This window comes from Dromaius novaehollandiae, chromosome 1 (genome assembly GCF_036370855.1).
Source record: "Dromaius novaehollandiae isolate bDroNov1 chromosome 1, bDroNov1.hap1, whole genome shotgun sequence".
Taxonomy (NCBI): Eukaryota; Metazoa; Chordata; class Aves; order Casuariiformes; family Dromaiidae; genus Dromaius; species Dromaius novaehollandiae.
The window spans coordinates 67,780,373-67,792,540 of record NC_088098.1 but is presented as its reverse complement, the minus strand read 5'-3'; the positions used below and the strand labels follow the sequence as shown (position 1 = coordinate 67,792,540).

Here is a 12,168-nt window from a genome sequence, read left to right as displayed (position 1 = left end):
CTTAGGATGAGGATGCACATTTTACAGATGGAGGCCCATCTTCTACCATCAGTGTGACATTAGATTAGGAATGGCAAATGTGATACATGAACTGAAAGCATTCTCCACTGCTGGCTGCAGAGATTTAGAGTGTACTTACCACCCCCCATTTGTAGACCATAGGGTTACACTATGCCTATTATTGCCTGCCTTACACCTTCATTGAAAACAAAAGTGTTCATATCACAGGATTAATAACAAGCATTGGGTATTCTTCTGTGAAAATATGGTTGCTTGTTTGCTTTTTTTAGCGGTGTCTTTTGTTTTACTGTGAGGTAAACTGGGTGAGGTTAATGATGAACTGGAGCTGCTGGAATGGGGCAGGGTTGACCTTGCATACCTATTTTGCAGTAAGTATTCTTAGCACCTCACATCCACTTTGAATTTTACAGCAAGAGTTGGTCAGTATCTGTATAAAAATAAAACAAAAATCTTGTGATTTGTGAAGACAAAGATTTCTCTGGAAATATAAGAATTTTCTATTTTGGCCTGTCCTCTGAAATATGTTATAGTACAACACACTTTCTATCCCTTGTAAATTTTCTTGTTATTTTCATACCCAAATACACTTAACTTTACAAAGGAAGGAAAGAAACTGTTAAGTCCCGTTTTTAAAAAAAATCAATAATTTACTTGGCAATCAATTCAAACTCTGCCCAGCCCCTTTAGTCAACTGTCTCCACATCAAGAGTTACAGATGTTAAGAGCTGTTGTGATGCCAAGTTAATTTCCTGAAAATGAGTGCCTGAGGTTGGATGAAGAATAGTCTTACCAGCATTCAACATGACTGACAAAAGAGAAAAATGGAGCTTAGAAGAGGAGATAAAAGGAAAGGTGATAGATGGGGAGGGAAAGAAAATTCTTAGATGATTTTTTTTCTCTCAGTAACAGTTAGCTCAGTCCATCATAAAGACCTTAATGCAGATACCCCTGAAAAATGGTTCCTTGGCTTACTATTTCTTTTTCTACCTGACCTAAGAATACCTACATTTGCTCCTTTTCCTAAGCTCTCTGCAGGGATGACATTTTCCATAAAAGATCACAAAACTACCACACTGCCTCATGCTTCCTGCTTCCACAGTAGACTTATTATAGATAATGCAATCTGGCCCACAGTAGAGAATGGGAGAGTGTCCGGAGAATAGTGTATCCTAGGGGACACCACACCACAACAAAATGAAGACTATTATTGAACTGACTCATCACTAACTGTTTCTGGTCACTGAACAAATTGAAATATTTTATTCAGGCTTTATTTGGTTGTGGATTTCCTGGTGTAAACTCAAGAAAATCAGCAGAAATAAGCTTTTCTTAGAGAAAACATTTCTGTAAGGAGACAGCGTTTTTTGAAAGAAATTTCCCAACCACGTCTGTCACTTGCCTTCTTCAAATGTCTTTGGTATAAAACCTGTATCAGGAAGCTTCATGATATTTGGCTCTCTTGTCCTTCACAATGCTTCCAGTCCAGCTGCTCCAGAGAGTATAACTAGAATGCTTCGAGTTGCCTTTTACCTTGTCTTTTAATGTTGAAAGTTAGCCTGGGTACCTCCACAGTCTCTTTAATGCTACAAATACTTGCAAGTATAAGGAGGGCTCCCAAACACCACATCAAGCCTGGAGGCAAGCCAGAGCCAGAGTTAATAAACAGCAGATGTTAAGACCAAAAGACACCACAGAACCAGCTGATTTTACCTCTTACACAATGCAAGTGACACAATAGAATCCAACTGCTTTTATAATGAGACTAATTTCTTCTTTTTGGCTGAAGGCTGCATTCCGGAAGGGCATACAAGCTTGTTACAAAAACTTTGGTCCACTCTTTCTCTTGTTTTAATATCCATGACTAGAGGGTGGTTTATGTATCTAATATGAACATGCGTGGGTTTAACTTCCTGCTACTAGTCTTGTTGCGCTTGTTTCTCTTACTTCTGGCATTGGTAGTGTCTCTCCAAGGCATTTATGCACTGTAATCAAATCATCTTTGATCTTCCTTTTAAAGCACTAACACCACGTTTTTTACATTTTGCCGTAAAGCATTCTTACCAGCCCTTTCATAGTTTCAGTAGCTCTTCTCCATACTCTTTCCAGTTATTTAATATCCAAGTGAGACACAGGGCCTGATTCTCTGTGACTTGTTTAGTCAGTAACAACTCTGAAAAAGAATTATAAAAGAGAATCAGTAATGGGTTAAGTCAGCCAAGTGCTGGTGTAAATGACAGTATCTGAAGACTCAGGCTTGTAGGGTTCTCACTTGAGCAACAGCAAAGTTTCAATTTGTCTGCTTTCTCCTCCAAAGACTGAGGATATTAAGGTCATGATTCAGACCAAGAGTTTTGACATAATGCACCTTGAAGTTTAGTACTTTCACTGTGACTTTCATCAAATGTCAGAGTCAGCAAGTATGTCTTCTCAAAAAGTCAAAGCCAAATTACAGGTTTGAAGAAATTCCTGTGAACTGAAACCGTATAGTTCTGCTCAGCTCTGTCCTTAACTGTGGCTGTGTAAATCTTTCTTTCTTGCAATTCTTCCTTCCTCATTACATTTGAGTCTTGAGTCACTGAGCAATTGTTTCAGACTCAGAATCTAAAGTCTTTCTCATCTTTTTTCACCCTGATTGGTGTCATCTGTAATAAAATAAAATATATTTCCAAGAACTAAAAAATGAAATCATGGCATGAGCTGAAAACAAAAGTTAAAGAGCATGTACACTTTTTCTTTTCTGCCTAATACAGTCATTCTCAGACTGGATCAAGGGAAAACAACTGGCAAGACTTAAAAAGGAAACTAATAACAGTTGGTAACAGCATAGATCTGGAGCCTTTCACCTTCAGAAGGGATTTGGTCCAGACTGAGAGCAATTTAAAAGAAATATTGACTTCTGGGTGCTTAGTGACCTGTGTAAAAATGAATTAATAATCACAGTTGTTTCCTAAGGGACATTACTAAAATTGTCAGCACTGTTGCCAGACCTGACAGCACCTTTGTTGAAAGGTGTAGAAGATTTTGCACTTCATTTATCAGTGGAACACATGTAAATAGGTCACAGTCTATCCAAAGAAACTGAAATTCTTACAAGTCTCTGGCAGATTTGGCTACACTCTGCAATCCATCACTTAGTCCACACACATATGTACAAGTGGTTCAGACGTCTATGTGTGGAATATGCGTCTGGACTGCAAGTCATCAACTTGGTCAGGCTACTCACAGTCTTACATTATAGCACAGACCTAAACTGATGGTGTTGGTCCTCTCTAGAATGAATGGACGTGTATGGGATGAAGAAAGAAGTGAGGAGTAAGCAAAACATTGACTTTCTTTCTTATTACAATGCAGCTGTTGTCATAACTTGGTTTTGGCATAGATCAACAGCTAACTACTACTCAGTGGAAGGCAGGGTAAAATGGAGGGAAGCGATGCATCTTCTAAAAGTGGCTCTTACCAGGAATAGGTCAGGGACAGACGGAACATCAACTTTTGCACAGGTCCATGTGGAAATTTAGGTTTTACTGAAAAAGGTATTCAGTTACAAAAAAGCATAATCTTTCAGTTTATATATTTTTCTTAACTATTTGTAGATGCTTAAAAATACATTGTGATCCAAAACTTTACAAGTGCAAAGAAAAATGACTAGTAGGTCACATTAACAGCTGTATTTTATAATTAGCTAAATCATTTAGAAAAGCTGGTACCAGGAGATGATTTTTAAATACTGTTTGTCTTATTCTCTGCCGTCATTGTAATAGTACTCTTTTGTTGTTTCTAACAATTCCCTTCATTCTTTGCTCTCATGTGAGGTTTGCTCTTCTCCACTGAGATTAAAATGAGAAGATGGGATGGGGTGGAAGAGGAGCATACAAGCCACTTGCTTTCCTAGTTCTTTCAACTCCAGAAGATCTCAAGAAAGAGCACTTACCAGCCAAGTCTACAGAAGCCATAAAGCAGGAATGGAAACAAGGATTTCTACGTTTCTGATCAGCTTTCAGCATATGTTTCCAACGTGATGGTGAGCAAATCACTTTTCTCCATGTGCAAAACGGACAAGGCAGTTACTTACTCGGAAATACTATGCAAGAAGGAATTAATTTTTATTGGTGAAACTCTTCAACATCCTTCATAAGCTACAAATGAAGGAATCTACCTACATATATTATGCTAATTTTATACGTATTGTACTACAATCATTATCAATATATAATAAGTAACAGACTATTTCAAGGGACCTTCAGTTTCAGTGAGTGGTTACTGAGAGAAAGAAAGAAGCAAGTCTGCAAGTGCAATTTAATTTTCTCCCTGTACTCTTACAAAAGGAATAGCTAAGACTGACCGGGCACAGAGGCCATGCTGCTCCCTCAGTGTCAGAAGTGGCCTTCTTGGTTAGTGACAAGCACTGAGAGACAACAGCCCGGCTGTTCCACAGGCTGGGGAGTTCAGTCTGTGTGACTGGCAGAGTAGAGGTTTTTGTGGCACGAAGTGAAAAAGGGAGAGGAAAACCAATACTGTATATTACAGTTTAAATTGCAGGACAGTCTGTACAAGTTTCCTATACACCCACTGGCACCCTGAAAAAAGTGAATATGCTGCAATCTATTTTTGTACTGGGTAGGGCCTTAATTATGAAGGAAGACAATACAGAGGGGGTCGCATCTAACTTTAGATGTCTTCGGACAGTAGATACCTATGTCTAACCTTGTTGTTGAAGACTCCCATCAGTCTGAGGAAGACTAATGGGCACATCTGGGCTCCATTTATCTTGACCAAAAATAACTGTCTCAATTAGTCAGGTTAAGAAAATTTAGCCAAAAAGTTCAGATGGAGGTGTCCACACTGTAGCTATCTAAAGTTAGGTGAGCTGGATCTTGCATTGTAAAACTGGAAGACTAGAAAGCCTATAGTTTCTGTGAAGATGAGCCTTCTGTTGTTCTGACAGGGAGCTGTACATCTCAAACAGCCTACAAACATCAAACCTACCTCACAATATCAGATCCAGACTTGAACTTTGGCATCTCTGAAAGCTAATCAAGATAATGAGGCCCCATTTGCAACAAGACTATGATGAGTAAGTAGACTAAACCATGAAAATTAGACACTCAAATGCAGACAAAAAGTTGCACATAGACTGTGCATCTTTCTTTTTGATTTTTCCCCCTCAGGCATTAACTTATCTTGGCCAAACCCTCCTTTCTACAGGTTCAGAGATATTTTAACTTTGAACTTCAAATGAAGTGCAAATGAAACACTAAACAAACCTAAGATATTGCACAATTGTCAGTGGGGCCCATTTTAATATTTAATGACCTGAACACCTGTGACTATCGCAAGAAATAAAAATAATTAATTTAAAAGGAATTATTGACATAATATTACACATGATAGTCTGTTAATAAAAATGCATACTTCTATTTGAATGTTGGCACCTAGCCACCAACTAAGCATAACTTCAAAAGCAACAGCTGGGAAAGCATCTTTTAGATTTTAATTACAGTATCTTGTAAGCCACTTATCTTTTCAACTTTTTCTTCAGAAAGCACTTCTGTTTCATAGGAGTGAGTTCAAAGGTATTTACAACATGTAGGGTAAAAAGAACTAGCACGGCCACAGTCAAACTTCACATGTAAATTTGGGTTCTGGACTGAGACAAATATTCCCAGCTTTGCAGTGTGAGTTACATTTGAGTCTGACAGAAAAGAAATAAAAACCTGAGAAGCAAGCCTGAAGCTGTCCTATCTCTAGAACCAGGATAAGAATATCTATCAATTTTTTTCTCATCTGTTATTTGTACTTTAGTACTATCTCAGGTGGCCAATGAAACTGGAGTTTAAATAAGAGAGGGAGGTAGAGAAAGGAGAGAGGAGAGAGAAGAGGAAGGGCAGGTGGAGGGGGGGTAAGTATGGGAGGGCAGAGGGAGGCGGGGGGGTGAAGGAGGAGGAGGGAAGGAGAGGGAGGAAGAATGAGAACATCCTCCACTGGATGATTCCTCTCATTCCAACTGAGGTGTTTCTACAGCCTGTCTGTGTCCATTGACTATAGAAATTCAGATAATTTCCTTTAGACTCAGCACCAAAATTTTAGCCAGCTAAACTTAAACTCACTGGATCCTACCTCCAATGTCCTTTCTGGAGCTGTGAACAATTCTGTCCCAAAAGCTAGGAAATTTGCTTCCTGTCTCTGATTCCAGACCAGAAATCTTCCCCAAGACCATCCATCCTTCCCCTACCATCTGCAAAGACAACTGCCAGCTGAAGTATGTTTTAACTGAAATAGAAGAGGAAACTATACAAATAAAAAAACACATTCTTATTTTAATTTATTCAATTAATAGAAAATAATCTTTAAGCCTGACTATAGGGGCCTTTAAAGAACAAAGGTATCTCAGATGAAAAGCAAACAGAGACTAAGCCACAAACTATAACAATACTGGTAGATAACTACTAAGAAAGACTATGGGGGATGAGTTAGTACATTTATTTCCCATCATCAGGATGATCTTTTAAGAAGGCCTCCTAGAATGCTGTGTATGTAGTGAGGCCTTCTAATAGAAGCAGTGAGGCATGTAAAGCTAACAGATTTTTTTTTTTAAGTCAGGTTCATTTATGAAATGCAATACGTGAGTTGGCAAGAGTTATGGAAGGGGATCGAACTTGAAGAGCTCTGGGAGGTCTTTTCCAATCCCATATAAATAAAATATATAGTAACATCACATGTATTGAACTTCCTGGAGGGCTTTTGGGACTGTTGTATAGGAAATTATGATAAATCTATTACCTATTAATGTTATCTCTAAATAGTTAATAGAAAAGAAAGATCTGTCTATCTTTTTGCAAAATCAGAATTACACTTAGCCTTCTCATAGCCCTTTGAGACATTATTTATATGCAGATAATGGTATGTCTTTGCAGAGAGAGAAGAAATAGGATGCAGGAAGACTAGGGCTCCTCTGTCCACTCTGCAGACATACTTCAAGCCAGATTTTATCAAGAGGCCAAGAAAAATGTCAGTGTGGTCTGTGCTAATGTGTCCTGTTCTTCCAGAATGCAAAAGGCCTCCAGGAGAAGAGACAATAAATAGGAACTGTACCTCTCCTTTCTTAGACATGAATGAATCTGCTGAAGAAATGGAGAGCCTTGAGCAATAGGTTCATGAGGGAGCACTTGCATTTAATTCTAGTCACTGAGGAACGGCAGAACCATGCACTGATCCCCGAGTCCTGGTCTCCTCCATCACAGTGGTAGTAGTTCAGATGATACATGACTACATAACAGAAAGGAGCAGTCTATAAGAAAAACTTCTGGGATGCTATGATAGTAGTTTACATAGCTACAAAATCTGTGACAGCGAAGTCTAAGATATTTCCACAAACCTTGCGTGCTGTATTTGTTCCAAAGAGCACAAAAAAGATAAGTTAACAAAGAACCTGTGATCCAGTGCAAACAGGATGACTGGAGTTTATTAATCGTAAATGAAGGTGTTTCAGGAGGCATATAAATGAATTAGCAACCTTGCTGAAAGGTCATCACCTTTCAATAGTAAACTGACCCCACTCATTTCAATGTAGCTTTCTAAGTTCAGGGTCAGAAAGCATCCCAAATGCAACTACTAAATCTGAAGGACACTTTACATCATTTTAGCTCTGTCATGCAACCATTGTTGTTTAATAACTTTGATTTAGAAGTGTGAATAATTTGGTAGTTAGGTTTTTAGGGGAGCCAAGAGAAACATTTTGACACACGTAGCTCCTGGAGAAGCAATAGGATTCCCTTTCCAAGACTTTGATCTTCTGCCTCATCGTAATTTGTGACTAGGCCAGTGCTGAAGGTAAAGACCTGAGGTCATAAAATTTATTCCTTGCATTACACAAACCAGTGTACGCCAGCCTGTGCTGAGGCTATAGTAGAATAGGGGTCCAGTTTTTAAGACTCCCATTTTCATTTCAAGATGAAGTTGTTCTCAATTTGCTAATATAGGCTCAGTCCTTCTGCAGGCATCCTTTTCTCTACTATATAAATGTTTTTTAAATTGAACTAAACAATTAGTTTTCTCTACTTGTCTACTTTTGTCACAAATATTGAGGGAAGGGGGATAGATTTCTAATGGCATACATCCATTTAGATGTCAGAGTGAGTTTTGTATGTCCACTAAATTAAAACATCATTTGCTGTCAAGCCTTAAAGAATTTGGCATTTCTTCTGATTTCAATTTATGACAGCTCTCAGAGGACATGCTGTGAACTACTTTTGCCTGCTTTTGGACCAATTGCATGTGACAAATGCATTAGGTTTTAATACCAGAAGTGGACATATAATTTGACAAAGTATGTCTTTATGCCATCAGCTGTTGTCTGCCACCAGCTTTTTACAAAGGCACTCTGAATGAGACAATTCTCAGCTGCCCTGATAATCTAATCTCTTTTTCCCTGTAGCTGACCAAAACCAGCTCTAAACCAACAAAAAGACTTCAAGCGGGGGTTGGATCAAGACTATAATGCTAAAACTTTCTAGAGCTCTTTCTTTCGTCTCCTTTCTGTGGGAATGAGCAATGCACCCCACGGTATGTCAGCTCCTGTTCTGGGCTGACAGCTGCAGCCCCTTCCAGGCTGGTGTGGACACCCTGACAGACATGCCCAAATCATATCCGAGGAAGCTAGGCTGCTAGGCTGTCCCTTACCAAATTCACCGGCTGTGGCTCCCTCTGCTTGCTGCTACCCAGCACCTTTCCAGCCTCCTCAGATCTCCACAATTTTTACGAAGAACTCAGTGTTATTTCTCTGAGTTCACTTGACTCATACCAAAGATCATGATATGGTTTATACCATATCTGAGCAAATAACATCTGCGTACATCCCAAAATATGATAACCTCAGCAGAAGGATGGCCGATCAGTTTAGACCTCTATGCGATTATACGTCTTTCCTTCTAGCACCACAGTAGTAGTCTTTGTTTCTACCCTAAGTATATAAACACGCCTTAAAGTGCATGTTAATTATTAACACATTTGTTTGACTCACTGAACAGCTGAAAAATAACTCATTTAAACTGCGATTCATTTTTCTTTTCTTTTCCTCTGATTTTTCACTTTTCAGTAGCCAGCCGTACACCTTCTGAATTACTGGTGTCAGGTGCTCAGCAACAACTTCCTTACTGTTCCAATTAAAACATTAATTAATGCCTGTGCTACAAAAATAAATAAGAAAGCAACAAGGAAGAGAACATGAGGTATGAGCCACGGTTTTTCATTTCCACTCCGTTCTGCAAAACCTTTTGGGGACAGCTGCATATAGTCTTATCACTGTATTTTCATAGCTTCCATTTTGCTGATACATTTTTGTCTGCATACTGTACTAAAGCCAGTCAAACACCAAAAGAACTCAACACTGTAAATTGCATTGTTTGATGAACATTTCCGTTATTTGTCAAATAATTTATCCAACACAGCTGCAGAAGCTAGTCAAATACAGCAAAATATTATTCACCAAATAAATTATTTGATAAAAAACTGAAACAATTGACAATGAGTATATGCAAAAAATAGTATTTGGTCTGGTCTGTTGCATATATGTATTTTAAGTAAGTCATAAAACAAGGTTCTCAGCACTTGTGATCTTAAAGATCCCAGGACATACTGTATAATGGAAGAGACGTAGACATTAACGTCCTGGACAAATTCCAGTGTCCACTAATTGGAGCCTGTCTGTTGACAAGTTTTTTGTACCATTATTTCTTCTCTTACAGCTATAACATACTGTTGTTTAACAGCTGTCATGCAGCTGGCTATATTTAAGTGGTACTAGAATTTCTGTATTTGTAATGCTTTTGAAGAGCTTCAGAATCTCTTTGGAAATAAAAACATCACTGTAAGAAGCAGAGGTTACTTGAAAAAAAAGCTAAGTAATTTAATTTTAGTTAATTTAATAAACCTTTGCAAAGCATTCTCAAAAGCCTTTTTTATGAACAGTGAGCTTATGTTTATTAGTGTTCCTACACAATAATTCAAGGCGGAAGCCTCTGGACTCCTCTCATGTATTTAGCTAGGTATTATGTAGGTATATGAGATCAAAAAGGTAAATAACTCTACAACACAGCATTTATAGGCAATGCATATGTGCCATGGCAAAATACTATCTACTTCAGCAATTTTGGGCCTATTTAAAGAGAGAAAGAGTTTTCAAATTACTTGGATCTAAAAGCAGATTTCAGTTTCAGCGACTCAATTGTTCAGAAGCATTCAGAATTGGAACTTCAGTTTGGATTAATCACTACTCTCATTTAAAATTGCAGCAGCCTCAGTAACAATATTAATGTTCTGTTTGATGGTACTTAAATTCAATTTCTTCTATTAACATATGTGTCTTTTTTAGTATTCTAGTTGAAACAGTAACAACAATTTTTCTTCACTGAAAAATTAAAGGACATACCACCTAACTACAGTAGCAATGTCATCAATACTGCTCATGAACAGTTCTAAAATTTTAGGAGACTCTAAAATATGATTTTATCTACTGGCTTACTGCTACAGCAGGGGAAATCAAATCACCCGTGAATGTCTTATTAGAGCAATCTCTCTTTGACACTTCTCTTACACCTCACTTTTATATCTTTTGTGGATTTTTAAAATTAAGAGAGGCTTACAGTAAAAAATATTTTAAGTAAGAATCACATTAATGCATTTTAGAAAAAGGAATTACACATGTAATAGAAACAAAGGGGATTGCTCTGGGACTGTCATGTGAACTACATATGTCTTTCATTCAAAATCCTAGAGAGTTGCCTCTGCTGTGGTCCGTGGACAAGTTGCTGTCTCTAGACCTTTACTCACAGCTTCCTTCCTCCATTTCCCCCTTTCCTACTGGTTATTTTTAAAAAAATGCTAGTTTGTGCCTTGTTTCCCTTCATACTACTGAAGACTTATATGAAAGGCGGTAGAGATGAAGAAGGAACCTTGAAATGTTATTGAGTCCCCCTCCCCCCTGCCAAAGACCTACCTAAAATTGAATAAAATACTTATTTTTAGTTCTCCTGCTGGTTGAAGTAATGCAGTTTGTTGGAGAAACTCCATGTCACTGCAATGCTTGCCACATTATTCAGATATACCTTCAGAAGTGTATGTAATCTTATTCCCCTCTTCTCCCCAATTTCTTCAGTTGGGGCAACAGTCGGGTAACAGTCTATTAGTTTTGAGGTTTTAGTCACATGGACGTATTGCCATGCTCTCCACCTTACAAGGACCACAGTGATTAAGTATTGCTCTTGGCCAGGATTGCTACATAAGGGTCCAACTCAAAAGACCCTGTTTTGTAGAATAATACAGCTAAGAGAGAAAAAAGGTAGAATGCTAGGGATTTGTGAGGTCCTTGGGTTAACTGAGTCCCCATAGGCTATTCATGACCTTCTAAAGGAAATTTTACAGGCTAAGTTATCTCCTAGGGTCAATTATAATAACAGTTTAATATCTGATTAGTAGGACTATCTTGAACTGGCAGGAGCATGGACTTGGCTATCTAATATGTCATGTCTATCTCTTATGATCCTGAAAATATCTTTCATATTGCTTTAAACAGGAGTTAAAAGCTTTCTCACTGTGACAACCTGGTAAAAGGGGCATCTATATGTTTTCCTGTCTCAGATGATCACACAATGATTAATGTAAATTCTGAAGGAATTCTGGAAAAATATTATAAGTTGTTTTAATCTGATTTTTTAACTCACAAATTAGCAGCTGTGGGATAGTCCAGACACGTGGTCATCCAGCCTTTGGTGGAGTAACAGTAGTGGATCACTGTTTGCAAAGTGGAAGCTTATACCTATAACATTAACTGCTAAAAACGAGGTAAATAACTTATTGGCATGTCAGTATATTACATTTACTTATATTTTTGATACATAGAAAAGAAAGTGCATATTGTATAAAAATAGAAATTCTGTCAGAGCAAGATAGGACTATGCAACACTATGTCTAGAAGATGGATACAGTTCCCAGTGATTCTACAGAATCCCATGCTAAAACTCCTCATTTATTAGAAGCAGAGATTAGAACTAATTTTTAGGAGCAGAGATTAGCTTTATTTTAAACAAAAGTTAAATTGATGATTAGAACTTTTGGGGGTACATTAAATAATGAGGATATTGTCAAATCAAA

The 12,168-nt window shown here is 37.9% G+C and overlaps 1 long non-coding RNA gene across 1 annotated transcript in view; it reads right to left on the bottom strand.

The window, feature by feature from the left end:
* Positions 1-3,496: 3,496 nt before the first annotated feature.
* The window catches only part of LOC135328696 (uncharacterized), a 32,754-nt gene continuing 24,082 nt past the window's right edge, over positions 3,497-12,168 (bottom strand). The window contains exons 5-6 of the long non-coding RNA XR_010389677.1: positions 3,953-4,059; positions 3,497-3,545 (exon numbers count right to left, since the gene is read on the bottom strand). This is a non-coding gene — a long non-coding RNA (uncharacterized LOC135328696). The remainder of the gene's footprint in view (positions 3,546-3,952; positions 4,060-12,168) is intronic.